Below are 15446 nucleotides of genomic sequence, written 5' to 3' on the forward strand. Positions count from 1 at the left end.
GGTTTCTTCACACAAACTTTTGATTTCCACGCCGTGCATACACGTTACAGTCTATTGCACTTGGCTGAGTCAGTTTTCAGTCAATTTAGTTACCAATAATAGAGATATCTTAACCAATCTCAGATTAGTGTTGATAAGTATTTACAGTAAGAGTAGTAATAAAGTTTTAATTATTTGTCTTCAAATATGAATCGGTGGCTTTTTGATGGTTTCTATATATTCAAAATGGCGGACACTGTGAACTCGTTCAATTTGTTTGAACAGCCTTTTTTTGTCAACGTCCGATTAAATGATGTCAGATTTTTTCAGAATGCCACCACCAAAATGCTCCAAGTCTACAGATGATACTGTCATGATCAGCTCTCGCCCATCTGATAATATTGCAACCTTGAATGTGATATCAACTTCCACAATAGGTCTGCATGTACCTCAAAAGTCTGCGGCAAAGAAAATTTTCAAAAAACATAAAATCTTATGTGCATTTGGAAAAGGTAGATCGTTTAGGGATGAATGCAAATTTTTAAATCCTTGCGATATCAGTAAGTGCTTGCTCACAATTCCTATGGCAACTGCAGACTGTGGAAGAAGGTTTAGTTGACAAAATATAAAAAACAAATACAGAAATTCATTAAAACAAATACACTGTGTAATTTGATGTTACTAAGTATTGGAAAAGGGGTTACCCCAGATGTTAAAAAAGCTTTCAAAAAATGGGATTCTGCAAAGCGGAGAATAATTTTGTAAATTGTAATATCATATGTATATTGTATTTAAATAAAAACTACTGAAAAATAAAATAAAATGTAAAACTGGCGGAAAAAAAAAAAATGGAATCCAGAGTGAACACTGGGTAAGACCTTGGCTCGCTAACCTGGAAGTCGGGTGTTCAGTTCCTACATTGGACCGAGAAAGTTCATCCAGATGATGTTATCTTGTCGTGAAACTATACGATCCTAAAATCCAATATTTAAGATACAATTAACATTTTATATTCAGTACATGAGTCCTGTACCCTATTGTTTCCGGTGCCATTTTGTAATGAACAAATAAATACATATCCTACAACACAATGTGGAAGTAATTAGTAAAGGCTAATTCACAAACGACAAAATAAAAATTAAAGAAACATGTAGAATGCACTGCCGGACAAAATGTCCGTTTCTTGTACGCAAGTAGTGTAAAAGTATGTCACAATTTTTATCCGATTTTGATGAAACTTACATTATATCTTTATATCGCAAATATCTCGTCTCGCTCGATATTCGCACATTTCAGACCATAACTTCCTGGATTATGGCCCCTGATTGTACGAAAAAATGCTTTTTCTTTTTAGCCTGTTCTCTATCCATCTCATGCAAAATGTGGGGGTATCTAGCCTTCGAACCGCTGGTTACTATTTAGATAACTCTTAACGTAATGCATTAATTCCAGTTAGCCTGTTAAACAAAAGGATACATTATGTTCGCCTTCGATTTGTCCGTAACAAAAAAATGCATTATGTTGGCCTTTGATTTGTTCAATAGATAAAAAAATGGAAACACTGCAGATCCTGTTGCCTCACACAGCTGGGTGTTACTTTTCACAGGATTTGGTGTTATTTGCTTGTGGGACTTTACTCAGGGTGAATCGAACAATCATTGCTGTGTGAAAAATGCACTGACTTGAACAAGTTTGGGGTGAAATCTCCCTCTATATCAACATTGCTGTTACAGCTCGTTGTTACATAATCCATGTTTTCCTCTACCAGGCCCAGTACAATGTTTACTCAGTGGTTTCAATTTGATACAGAGAGAATTTTATACTGATGTTCCCAACTCACTATATCAGTAGTTTGGGCAGTGTTTTTTAGGCAAAAATCTATTCTATGGGCAGTGTGGGTGAAAGGCAACAGGATGAATGTTGCTGCCGAACTCGTTTTGGAACTATACTATTTCGACCCCTGAATACCCACCTCAAATCTAATCTTGTTGTAAAATTATATTTAAAATGACAAAGCCTTTTGTTAAATTTAATATAATGAGTTAAATGTAGTTTGGTCAAAGACTTATAACTGTGTATAATTTGTTGCTGTAGTATTGCTTACACAATGTTTTTGAACTGTTTTGCTGTAAATGCGATTAGAAACTATCATGTGTAATGAAGCACTATATAACGCAAATCGAACAATAATATAATAATAATAAAAGTAAAGTTATATACTTGTCTGTATTTTACAACTGTTACCAAAATGAACAATTGATATTAAGATATAATCTGTTACTGATCGATATAAAACCTTCTTGACTAAAAAATCTATGTGACTAAAAGGCCATATTCGATAAACATTCATCAAAATCTATTTCCTGTGAATTTAGGTTAACAGAAATATTAAGTTGCCATTGATTAAATAATTCAAACTGACCGTTGATGAAAGTGATGTACAATTTATTAAGTTTACTAATTTACGAAAACTATAAAGCATGCTCTTTGTATTTTACTAAAAGCAAATTACCAAAACTAACAAGAAACAGCACCAAATAATGTTCATTAAAGTAACATGTTCACTATATGATTTTGACAGAGGCCTGTGAATAGAATTTTTTTTTTATCTTACTTTTATCATCAGCATACTCATACACTATATGCATTTGGATTTAAACTTCAATACTGATCTTAATATGGATACTGCCTGAATACATAGATAGGAATTGTTTGATGATTGCATGTGTGTGTATACTGCTTGCTCTTTTTTTTGGTCCTTTCCCACAATTTCTGAACAAAAATAAAATAACAATAGTGTTTTAAGTATCTATAAGATAGGTTGCCAGGCAACGAAACATTTGCCCAAGGCAGCTCACTCTGACAGCGTTGAAGACCAATAGGCTTCTTTGTGTCATAATCATATAAAACACAGTGTATAAATTTCAAGTCAATTAAATGATAATTTTAGACTTTTGAGTGTTCACTAGATTTTTCATCTTGGTCAAAGGTGATAACTGTGACAGTAATTATGGAAATCATTGAAGTTCAATAGGATTCTTTATCTGGTAGTACAGTATGAATTTCAAGCCAATTACACCTACAAGCAATGTGCATGAAGGATGGGAATGATGACGATATAACAATGTCTAAAAAGCTGTCTTCTTGTCTGCGTAATCACCCTAGGTCGGAGCTGAATTACACCCCAAGCACAAACGAATGAAGAAGTTGTCTTGCTATCGTTGATCTGCGTGTCAAACAGTTGGATTGTCTTCAGAAAGGACAAAATTTGGAAGGAAAAGTTTAGAAGGTGTACAGGTAATACCCAAGTAACAGGGTATATACTGATACAAATCATAGAGCTTTGGCTAGTTGGTGAGACTATGATCCAAACAAAAGAAGTCCCTGGTAATGAGTAGAAAATAGCAAAATCCTATGGACCAATTTAGGGGCGGATCCAGAGGGGGGTATGGGGGGGTCGACCCCCCCCTCCCCCCCCTGCTCAGCTACATTTTTTTTTTTTTTTTTTGTAAATCAACAATTTTTATGATAAAAGTTTTTCGGCTTTATCGTCAGATGTGGGACAGGATGGGCACTCAAAGCACGAGATAATGATATAGACATTATGTGATATCACAATTAATGCTTTGCATCTATGAAATTGAATCACAATGTTATTGTATTAATTCATAATAAAAATATAAGTCAGACGAGGTGTTGAATTTCTCAATGTGTATGTATATACGCCAAAATGACGATAGAGACCATGCGGGAGGGGGGGAGATACATTGTCTCAGGAACCTGGCAAACCCCCTCCTGCAAAAATTCCTGGATCCGCCCCTGCAATTGTTAAAATAAAATCATTTTCCAAAAGTGGTACCAGTTGTTTCATAATGGGTAAGTACACTTTGCTCCCCATATGATACCTGCAATGTATTCAGATTCCGATTTAAAATGAATCAGTCATATAAAAACTGAAACCATTAGTATTAAATATACAAATCGGTGATGATATCAGCCACATACAATCAGCAGGGACCTTATTACAATATAAAACCATTTATATTTTCATAAAGTTTGGTCATTTCTCATGAAATTGTCATAAAAAGGAAAAATATCATAAAAAATATAAAACTCCACTATTTTTCATCAAATGAGACGAAAACATTTTCAAAATATAAAACTAACCATAAATCGCTACTCCCAAAAATAAATATCTATACCGGTACTAATAAATCTGAATGTGAATAAGAAAATCATCCATGCATTTTATGACCCCCAGCTTGCTGCTCTCTTTCATTTTCTATTTGACAGTGTTCAGTCAATGTTATGTGGGTATATGAACACAGAGTCCAGGGCTGGGGTAATGGTAATGGGTAATGGTAATGGAATGTAATCATTACATTTTTTAAGTAATGGTCATGTAATGAGTAATGGAAGATTTCATTTACAACACACTAAAATCTGATTATGAGTAACAACCCATTTGGCTTCTAGTTTTACCCTATTCTAACATTTAGTATATAAAACATTAAATATCAATTGCCATAATCATCGGAAATCATGGAAAGCCGATAGGCTTCTTAGTGCCCATGATTCAAATTTCTTTAATCATAAAACATCAACTAAGCGCAGGCACTGAACAACGCAGTTACAGTATGCAAAGTTGTGGGGGTGGTGCATCACTGAAACTTTTGCCCTGGGTGCCACATAGGCTTGCGAGGGCTCTGTATGAACATAGATGACTGCGACCATCAATACCACCAGTGCTACTGGTGAGACGTTCTTATCTGCATAACACTGGCTGAACACTACTTCATGGACCAGAGACTAGTTATTTACTGTCAGTACAGTTATATATACATAAAAAAAAATCATAATATTTGATAATGATAAAAACATGAAATGTGATAGAAACATTATAAAAATATAAAATTTGATAAAAACATCATAAAGATCATAAAATTACACTAGAAGCTTTCATAAAAATATAAAATTTTGACAAAAATCTGTGTATGGTCCCTGTATCAGACTTATAATTAGTGCCACAGTGACAACCATAAGTAAAGGTTTATGAAAGCCTTCCATGCAGAAGTAAAGAAGAATAATGGAGACATTAGTATATACTTTTACATTGTCTATTAGCTGTTTAGGCTCTTTTAAGGTTAAATTCACTAAAATGTATCTGGGACAGTCCCTTTGAAATTAATATACCACCAGAAAACGCAAATGAAAGGGAAAAGTTAGCCAAATAAATCAACTGCCAGAGTAAATTGTTATAACCTTAAAAAGGCCTAAACAGCTAAGAGACAATGTAAAAGTGTATAATAATGTCTGAATTGTGTATATGAATGTAGCATGTATCGGTTCTTCACATGCATCCTTATAAATTATTCTGAGATATTTATGCAAGTGTTCTAAGAATGACATCTACTGAAAATAAAAGTTGTTTCTGCTGAGATAACTACTCAACACCTGATTAAAGAATGCCCATTGGGAGGATAGTTTGATTTGATGCAGATGTAAATAAGTAATAGAGCAGGTGCTGTGGGTTAACCAGGATGTCAACAAGATCACGACCCCAACACTATTCCTACCCTCTACTGATAATAAGCAATCTTAACTAATGCTCCCTGCTAGCCGAAATATAAGACTACAGCAGGATGCATCATTCTTCTCATACTTCCCCTACCAAGAGAAAACAAAACAAAAAAAACCTCTTTCCTTGAAAACTGAGTGGTTATATTTGTTTGTTTGGTACACAGAGAACATGTGGGAATGATAATAAATGTAAAACCTAGTGGTCAATTGGCCTTATATTTGATGGTCCAGAAGATAGAGTGTTTTCTAATGATACTTGGATAGTGTATCTATGAGGCTCATCTCATCAGATGCTATCTACAAGCACACACTTCCTTTCAATCAATTTGGTATTTAGGATTAAGTGACTGTCTGCTCAGTTTACCCCTCTCGTGGCAACTTTACTTGTTGTACATCTACTTTTACATGTTTCTAGACACAGATAATTATTACCCCAGGCTTAATCAATAGAAGTCTTTTATCTTCTAGTAGATATATAACAAAGTAAATCCCTGAGGCTTTAAATACATGTATTGGGTCCATATTTATGATACTCCCACCACAATAGTGAGCTTTATGTAGATCTTTGAAATTATCTTAGTTCCCCCAAAATAATTAAAACCTAATGTTTGGTAAAACACCAACATATGATGAGATATACTTTACACTGCAGAACCCCAAATCTTTTCATCTCACATATACAAAAGTTACTTTTTATACGCCCACATTTTCATGTGGATGTATATTGTCGTTGCAACTTCTGTCAGCAATTTGTTTGTCCACAATTTGTTTGTGGACACTCTACAGGTCACAATTTTTATTCAATTTTGACGAAACTTAAAATATAGGTCTATCTCCCAAAGATCTTGGTTCCTTTCAATATTGACATATATTGGACCATAACTTCATTGATTATGGCCCCTGATTGTACTGAAAATCGTGTTTTTACCTTGTGGTACCTCTAGAGGTCGCATTTATTATCTGATTTAAAAAAACCTTCCAATATATCACCGTTATACTGTAATGAAGCTGGAGTTCAAATTTGAGTGAAAATGCCCCCCCCCCACCATACGCAAATCGTGTAAAAATATGGTATGTAAAGGTTGTGGACCCTCTAAGGTCATAATTTTGATATGATTTTTGAACCTTGAAATACATGTTTATAACCCAAAGATCTTGGTTTCTTTCGATATTCGCGCATATCGAATCGTAACTTTCTGAATTATGGCCCTTGATTGTTCGAAAAATTATGTTTTTAGCTTGTGGTCCCTCTAAAGGTAACGATTTTTATTTGACTTAAAAAAAAAACGTTTTGATATAGCGCCGTTACACCCTAATGATGGCTCAGTACGAATTTTCTAAAAATCAAACCAAAACTGCCGGACAAAATGGCCGCCCCTCGTACGCAAATAGTGTAAATATATGGTATATCAAGGTTGTGGACCCTCTAGAGGTCATAATTTTGATCCAGTTCTGATGAAACTTGAAATACATGTTTATAACCCAAAGATCTTGGTTCCTTTCAATATTTCTCCCTGAATTATGGCCCTTGATTGTACGAAAATTCACGTTTTTAGTTTGTGGTCCCTCTAGAGGTCACAAAATTTATCCGATTGAAAAAAACGTTTACATATATCACCGTTACACCCTAGTGACAGCGGAGTTCGAATTTCGTGAAAATGGGACCAAAACTGCCGGACAAAATGGCTGTCCCTCATACCTAAATAGGGTAAATATATGGTATGTCAAGATTGTGGACCCTCTAGAAGTTACAATTTTGATCTGATTTTGATGAGACTTGAAATACATGTTTATAACCCAAAGATCTTGGTTTCTGTCGATATTCAGATCATAACTTCCTGAATTATGGCTCTTGATTGTACGAAAAATCGCTTTTTGTTTAGCTTGTTCTCTATCCATCTCTTGCAAAATGTGGGTGTATCTTGCCTGGCAGCCGCTGGTTGTTCACTGTTATACAGTATATATTATTGTATCAACAGTGTTGTCAGTAGTATTGTCATTGTAACAATCTTGTTGAAAATTCTACTTTGATGTAAATATACAAGTTTTTACAAGAATCTATACCTTACCTTATTTAAGATTAGATATATCCTATTTAAAACTGTTGAGAAGAAATTAACATCTGTGCAAACACTACAAAGTATATCAGCAGTCAGTCCATACTGTTTATGTCAAACAAGTCCTACCTTAGGATTAGTTCAACTCGGTATAGTATTGTCACCTTGATACTAAACTGGGGCTCACTTGTTGAACATGTCCTATGTACACTTAAAACCATTATAAACTAAATGACAATAAGGGCTGATTGAAAGGGTATCAAAACACTTCTAAACTTTCAACAGTAGCTTAATGATATGCAGGTAAACAGGTCATTTCAAATCTTCTGTAACACCTGTATGTGGGGGATTTTCTAGGTGAGATACCCTATTGTTGGGAGACTGTAACACGACCCTGCAATAATGATTGTAAGTGTTAATAGCTTTAAGAGAAGATAAATTGCCCTGTATGTTTTATGCCTCAATAATTTGTGTGTCTATTGACTGATTTTAAGGGTTAATGTCCGCTTCCATCAAGGGCAATAGCAGACAATATTGACTGATCAGTGTCCAATAGAAGTTAAGAGAAATGTTACATTATCATGAAACGATGGACTTTAAGGGGGTATTGGGCAAAACTAAATATGTAATATAATCTATTTATTGATAAAATTCTGCAATTTATTTCAATAAAACAAAACTATGAACCCTTAGGAGTGGGGTAGCCAAAATGTTTATGATTGGGGGGGGGGGGAGTGCAACCTAAAGGGTGATTGTGGCAGGGGCTCCCCCTGAGAAATTTTGAACATCTGAGTCAATTTCCTGGCATTTGAGGTCATTGCTGAGAAATGGGAGAAATTGCGAGATCTTCCTGTCAATTCATTCATTTGTACAGTCTATCGCCCCACGACCATCGCATTAGTGGTACTACAGAGGAGTGGAAGAATGATGGCATAGTGGAAACAAGTGCCGTAGGTGTAAAAAAAAATTCAGATAGCATTGTATAATATGTAACTGAGTATATATTTATTGGGACCGGGTCTGAAAATTTTAGTCAATTTCCTGGCATTGGAGTTCATTGATGGGAGCAAATTCTTGTGAACGAGAGGATCAGACATGGGACATAATCTCAAGACCTGCCTGTCAATTCCGCCTGTTTTGTGATAGTTGACAGAACATGTGGTATTACTAACTGGGCGTTTCATGATAACCGTAAATATGATAGTGAAGGGATGGTAGAAGACCACAACGGAGTGGTAGAATGATGACATTATGGAATGGAACGCCATAGGTACAAAACTTTTTCAGATAGCAACACATAATATAAAATATACTGAGCTTACTTTGAATTCGCTCCTGACTGCTATTTATACTAAGCAGCAAAAGAAACGTCAGGTTGGTACTCTGAATAAAACTTGCCAAATCTTTTTATTGTATATTTGCTGCACGTGCTGTTAACTGGGACCAGCCGTATAAAATGCACCCCAATACCTGGTTGAATCATTCACACTACAATGTCAGCAGCATGCCATGACTAACGACAGCTCAGAGGAACCAGGCGCTTGGAAGAGTCGACGCTGGCCACACTGGCCAAGCATTTGCGAAACACTTCCAGGTCAATGTTCGGACCATCTACAGGCTTCAGCAACGCTTTTGGGCCACCAACACTACGGATGATCGGCCCCGCACTGGTAGACCAAGGGGTTACCACAAGGTGACAAGACCGCCATGTTGTGCGACAGCACATGCAGAATCCCTTCACACAGGCATCCGAGACAGCACATCAGACAGTGGGAACACACGGAAGACCCATCAGTACCGATACAGTGCGGCGACGTCTCACCAGAGAGAACATCCATTGCCGTAGACCTTACCGTGGACCGATCCTCACCCCTCGCCATCAATGTGAACGTCTTCAGTTTGCCCAACAACACCAGAACTGACGACACAGGCAATGGAGAACTGTTCTGTTCACAGATGAGTCGGTATTGCGTATCAACTGCAGATGGCAGGACCAGAATATGGCGTTGACATGACCAGCGTTATTCTAACCAATGTATCATGGAACGAGACTCATGGGGAGGTCCAAGCATAATGGTTTGGTGTGGAATCGGCCTGAACCAGAGAGTGGCATCACAGCAGTGCGCTACATCGATCAAGCTCTCAGATCCCACATCATTTCAGCATGTCATCAAAACAACGTTTTCCAGCATGACGACGCCCATGCCTACACTGCCAGAGTTAATCCGGGACTTTCTACAGCATAATGGTGTCAACGTTATGCACTGGCCAGCCCTTAGTCCGGACTTAAACCAAATTGATCATCTTTGGGATGAAATTCAGAGGTGACTTAATAACGTCGTACCGAGACCAAACACAGCCGATGGATTGCGCCAGGCTTTTCTGAGAGTGTGGTTCCAGGTGCCAATGGCGTTCATCAATCGCCTGGTCCACCCCATGTACAGACCCTGCGCTGCTGTTATTGACACTTGCGGTGGGCACACCAGATACTGATGTTTAGACTGTGTACAGACTCTAAACCTTCTCATAATGTCTTGGAATTGTGATGTATTAATCACTAATGTGTCATCATAATGTTCACAAATAATTGCTTTGATCCATTTAGGAAGTTGTTTTCTAGAATGATTTGATTAAAGTGCCTCTCTGATTTTGAAATTGTACTGACATTTTTTTTGCTGTTTAGTATATTTTTACTTCTTAAAGAAAATGAGAGGAAATAGAAGGTTATTCTTAAAATACATGGTTAATACACAGATTGTCTGCTGTTGGTATAACATGACTACAGCTTTTACAAGGTCCCTGCATAGTGGGTGACAATATTTCTCCCCTGTGTAATGAAAACTTTGTAACAACCATACAGGAATGTTTAACTCATTAGTTTACCATTTTATAGTTTCTACACGTTTATAATAGAGCAGCACCATGGTTTTATTTCTCTCACTACTGCATAAATGATGCAAATGCTTCTATTATTTTGAAATATTTCCTCAGGTATTTGACCTAAACGGGTACCAGCATTGCGCCCTGGCTAGAGTTATTTTTTAGACACACTAACATGTACACAGAACCTCTGTCTTTAGTCCCATATTTACGACTAGATTCTTTTCCTTGCCAGGCCCTCTGTTCTGCATAAACACGATTGAAAGTGTATATTCTTATCAGCCCCTTCATATCAGGGGGAATGGAACTGCAGAATCAAAATATAGAGTATCAGATTACGTCACAACAGGTCATGGAGGTTGTCTTTAGTTACCATCAAACACTCCCAAAGGTGCCATTGGTATTTACCAAGTAATCAAGGAGAATCCAGTAAAACTTACAGTATTCTATGAGGTCTGTTTTAGCTTCTAGCCAGGAAGAACTTGCTGACAGATTGAAAACCTTAATGGAGGGTAAAGAGGCAGTTATTGTGTTTGGGTTTCATCAAGATGTCATTGAAATTCCCTTGATCATTAATTAATGTACACTTGCTTTACATCAACAAGTAATTCCATGAAGTAAAGGTGACCAGTTTTGGTGGTCTGGTGTTTGTATTTGTCATGTTGCATTAAATGGGAATGTACTCATATAAGATAAACAAACCATATATGAAGGCACCAAATAAAATGTTTTCTTATATTGATCTCTGTAAAATAAAGATAATGAATAAAAAGTGAAGTTGATAACTCTCTTGTGTTATGTGTGGAACGCTTCACAGGAAAGTTAAACCTACAAGACAATGTTATGTTGTAGGCCTATAGGCTATAGGAGCTTTTATGTGTGACGTATTTCCGGTGTCTATTTTAGGCTCTGGAAGACTGGCCGTATTCTTCATGTGTCTTAACATGGTAAATGGTAGGGAAAACGAGGTTAAAGTCTTTTTCTCTTAATAGAAAACGTATACTTGAATGCCACTCTTGTTGTAAGTTGTACATAGCATTCGTAACAAATTACTGATTTTAAATCATCTCAAAATTATTTTGTTGGTTATTTAAATGACGATATACTGCGCTGTAGCAGACGATTTGTCAACCTCGTGTACAGTACGGTCAACCGCAGTATATAAAAGCATAAACCATGATGCATTGCTGTATGAAGCCAATTTATATGTTTTGTGTTAATTTACTGCAAGCAATTAATATACTCTTCAAAAAAAGTGGGGGATATTGAAATGCAAATACCTGTGCAGGTTGGGATATGATAAATAGTCATGGACACTTGACATGCTTTGAAAGTATGTTCACAGATGAAGAACTTATCGCCCCAACAGAATCACTGAGCTGCATGTGCGACACGCAATAGTACCATATTCGTGGGAGGGGTTCATTGTCAAATTTGACACTTCAAGGAAGGGTTGATGAAAATTGCCACTTGCTGGTTTATCCTATCCATGTTTGCTTTCCTATTGGTCCTAGTATAAGATTTACTGTTTAGCGTATCTTTGCTTTAGTGTGTTACGTTTAATTTGATGTTCATCGACATCAACATCAACTGACAACACTGCAAGAATTGGCTGTGGCACTGCAAGAGGAGTGGGTCAGATTGACCCAAATCGTGATTGGACTGTTGGTTAGGAGCATTGCTGAATGTCTGAGGATTGGTGGAGCAATTACTCATTATTATTAAGACAAAAATAACGTGTATTTTCACTTTTGACAGTGTATCACTTTGCGAGTGAAATGGGGCTGTTAGATAAGCCGCCCATTCGAACTGTTTATGTTCATGTGTAGGCAATTGGCCTGTTATTAACATCCACTGGTTACCTCTAATAAAAACAGCAGTGTATTTCTGCAGTTTTGTATTGTTTCTGAATAACCCCTACTTTTTTTTTGAATAGTATAGATAACATCTGTTTAGGTGAAAAATGCCAGGAAATAGAGCATTAGAGTTAGAAAGAATTAAAGACTATTTCAAAATTTGTGTGGCCGTTGCAAATTTAAAAAAAAATTATAATCACTTTGGAAATAAAAATAATTCGATAAAGAATACATCGAAACCAATTATATATTTTCATTCAACAATCTATCTCTGATCCAATACTGAATTTGAAATTTTGATAAAATTGGTTGCGACGATGGAGATAAACTGACTGAATTAAAATTTCACCAATTGCCAAAAGCTGAACCAAGACGATGACTATCTATGGTTACACAAAATTAGCAGAAACATCTCAAAAAGGTTTTTTAAAAATTATTCACTGATTCAACATAATCATCATTTTATTATGTCTCTTATTCATATTCTGTCAAGGTGGCATTTTATAAAAATGGCTGAATTTTCACTCTGTGCACCAAACAACTATTTTGTCATTGGTTGGAGCCGTCTAAACACGGGAAAACTGACAGTAGCGATTGGATTAACATCATCACGAAGGCAAACATTCTTATTTGCATACTGCATTTTTTATAGTATTATTGGGCTTGAATTATTTTTAGATCGACAACCTCAATGACCAACATGTAGTACCGTGTAGTACTGACAGGGTGCCTGTAGCATGCTATATAGCAGACGATATATATCACTCTCACACTTACCCATTCCGTCATTGAATGTAAATAGGATGTTTTTACTGCAATTAATAGATAATATCTGTTTGGTTGTAAAACAGAGCACCAGAGTAAATAATAGTGGCTTAGCGATGTGACCTGTGGTTCCGTGAAAGAATTTAAGACGATATGTATTGGAGAATTATAACCACGGATTGGCCCTTCTAAAATGAAGATAAGAAATGATAGTCTGGTTTCACGTAGTTATTGGTGCCGGACAGAGGGGCTGGCAAGGAACAGTGTCTAGTCATTTGGATTGGATGAAAGATTGATGTCCTGTATGCATATTGGTACGGGTGTAAAAGAACCTTCAATAGACCCAGATTCAATTTAAATCGTCCATCTATGGTCCATCCCATAAGCATGTGATGTGTGGGAAAAATCTCACCATTAAATCTTCATTCTTTGAATAAAAAAACCATAATTTATTTTATCTGATGTCTTTACATGTTACAATATTACATGAAACTCTAATTCTCATATACATATATTGTTTAGTATGTGTTTCTTTTAATATGGGTCATAAAACATGGTAGCATTCCCCAATAATCAATGCCCATGAGGATTTCCTCAAGAAAATATTTTCATGCTACATTATTTTGGTATGTAAATGGTATTTAATTCTATAATTTACCCTGCAGAATCCTTTAACATTTACAACTGTACTTAGGGTGATGATCATTTAGTTAAATGATTTGGACAGATGGGCTACAAGATATTAAAATAATTTTTCAAGGCTGCTTGAGTTACTGGTAATTGTTGAACCATTAGTAATGAGGTGGTAAATTAAACATAGTCTGCTGGTAAATATTAGTTGCTTTGGTTTTGACCATTCTAAAGCTGCACATCTTGACATATCGCTCATGTGTTTCAAATTACCCATGTGTACTATAAATTTGAATTTGATTACTTCTAGATGAGAAAACACCATTAAAAACAAGCATCCCTACTTTAAATCTTTCATTCTTAATAGTTTTAGGAATGATTAACTTTATGATAGAAATTGTAAATAAAATGTGAACATAAGTCACTTAATAAAGAATTAAAGTTATTGCATACGCATTTTAAAATTGCTAAGTTATCTCCATGTTTACCTTCAAATAATTTCCATATTTAATTGACTTCCGACTGATAAGAAAAGTTTGAGATGTCTAAACATTGTTTATCATCTCTATAAAAATGTATTTAAAAGAGGCATCGCAGATTGCGTGTATTATTGGCTCTTGTGTGTTAATTATGCAGACCGTGAGAAAAACTTTTGCAAGTTTCGTGCAAAATTTAACCATTTTCACCGCATCTGTGTAGCATACAATAACTCATATGGCATGGTACCTTTTACAGTAATAGAATTCAAAGCGTTGATTGGTTGAGGCATGATCGCGATCTACGAAATGCCATCAGAAAATTCCATTCACCGTGGATTTCAAAATGGAGTTGTAGTTTTTATTAATATATAGTTGATAACTGAGCGTACACTCGTATGGATACATTGTCTTGTGACTTTCAAAATGGAGCCGGGATTTTCAGAAATTAATTGTGTTACCGAGATGCAAAATTCTGAACAGTTTTTGCACAACAGAAATAATATTCAAAGAGAAATTGAAAGACATGGAACTATCTGCCGATAATTAAACCGATGTGCGGTACGATTTGTTGATAATAATATTTGGTATTTATAAAAAAAAAAAAAAAAAACCCCAAAACATGATATACCTATTCAATGGAATGGCCGTGGCTTTTAATTTTGTTGAGGCAAATGTAAAATACATCGGCACTTACGGATTTACCTCAGCTACAGCAGATTGCTCAGGTTAATTGAAGGACTGCTTAAGTTCATCAGGAAATATTAAAGATATTCAAGACCTGTAAAACGAATGTCGTTCTTTTTGTTCTGCACCTGTGTTCAAAAGAAATAATCCCACCCAACTCTCTAACCAAATAATTAATACAAGACGGAAACAAAATAACGGACTATGGGCGTATTTATGTTTGTAAACGCCCAAACTCATTACTGGGTCCGAGAGCAATAGCTTATTCATACACAAAATTTGAATTGTTGTAAAAGAGCAAAGCCCCGTTACGATAGACAAGCCTTGCTGAGACCCCTTATACAAAATGATCTATCCCGATTAATGACGTAATTTAGCTTCCATTTTTGTATTTCTCGATGACAAAATTTGTGACGAGTTCCTTTTAAAGAGAGAACCTTTTTATTTGCTGGGATATTTAGTTGTACAATGGATTTTATTTAATTTCAAACACACAGGTAGGGTTATAATAACCAAAGTTAAGCAGTTTGTTCATA

The 15446-nt window shown here is 35.8% G+C and overlaps 1 protein-coding gene across 1 annotated transcript in view; it reads right to left on the minus strand.

Annotated features, from left to right (window-relative positions):
- The window catches only part of LOC126825721 (four-jointed box protein 1), a 51461-nt gene extending 43354 nt beyond the window's left edge, over nt 1-8107 (minus strand). Inside the window, exon 1 of the mRNA XM_050555491.2 lies at nt 7629-8107. The gene's annotated coding sequence lies outside the window, so the exon portion shown is untranslated. The remainder of the gene's footprint in view (nt 1-7628) is intronic.
- Nucleotides 8108-15446: the final 7339 nt, after the last annotated feature.

The sequence above is a fragment of the Patella vulgata genome, chromosome 6, assembly GCF_932274485.2.
Source record: "Patella vulgata chromosome 6, xgPatVulg1.2, whole genome shotgun sequence".
Taxonomy (NCBI): domain Eukaryota; kingdom Metazoa; phylum Mollusca; class Gastropoda; family Patellidae; genus Patella; species Patella vulgata.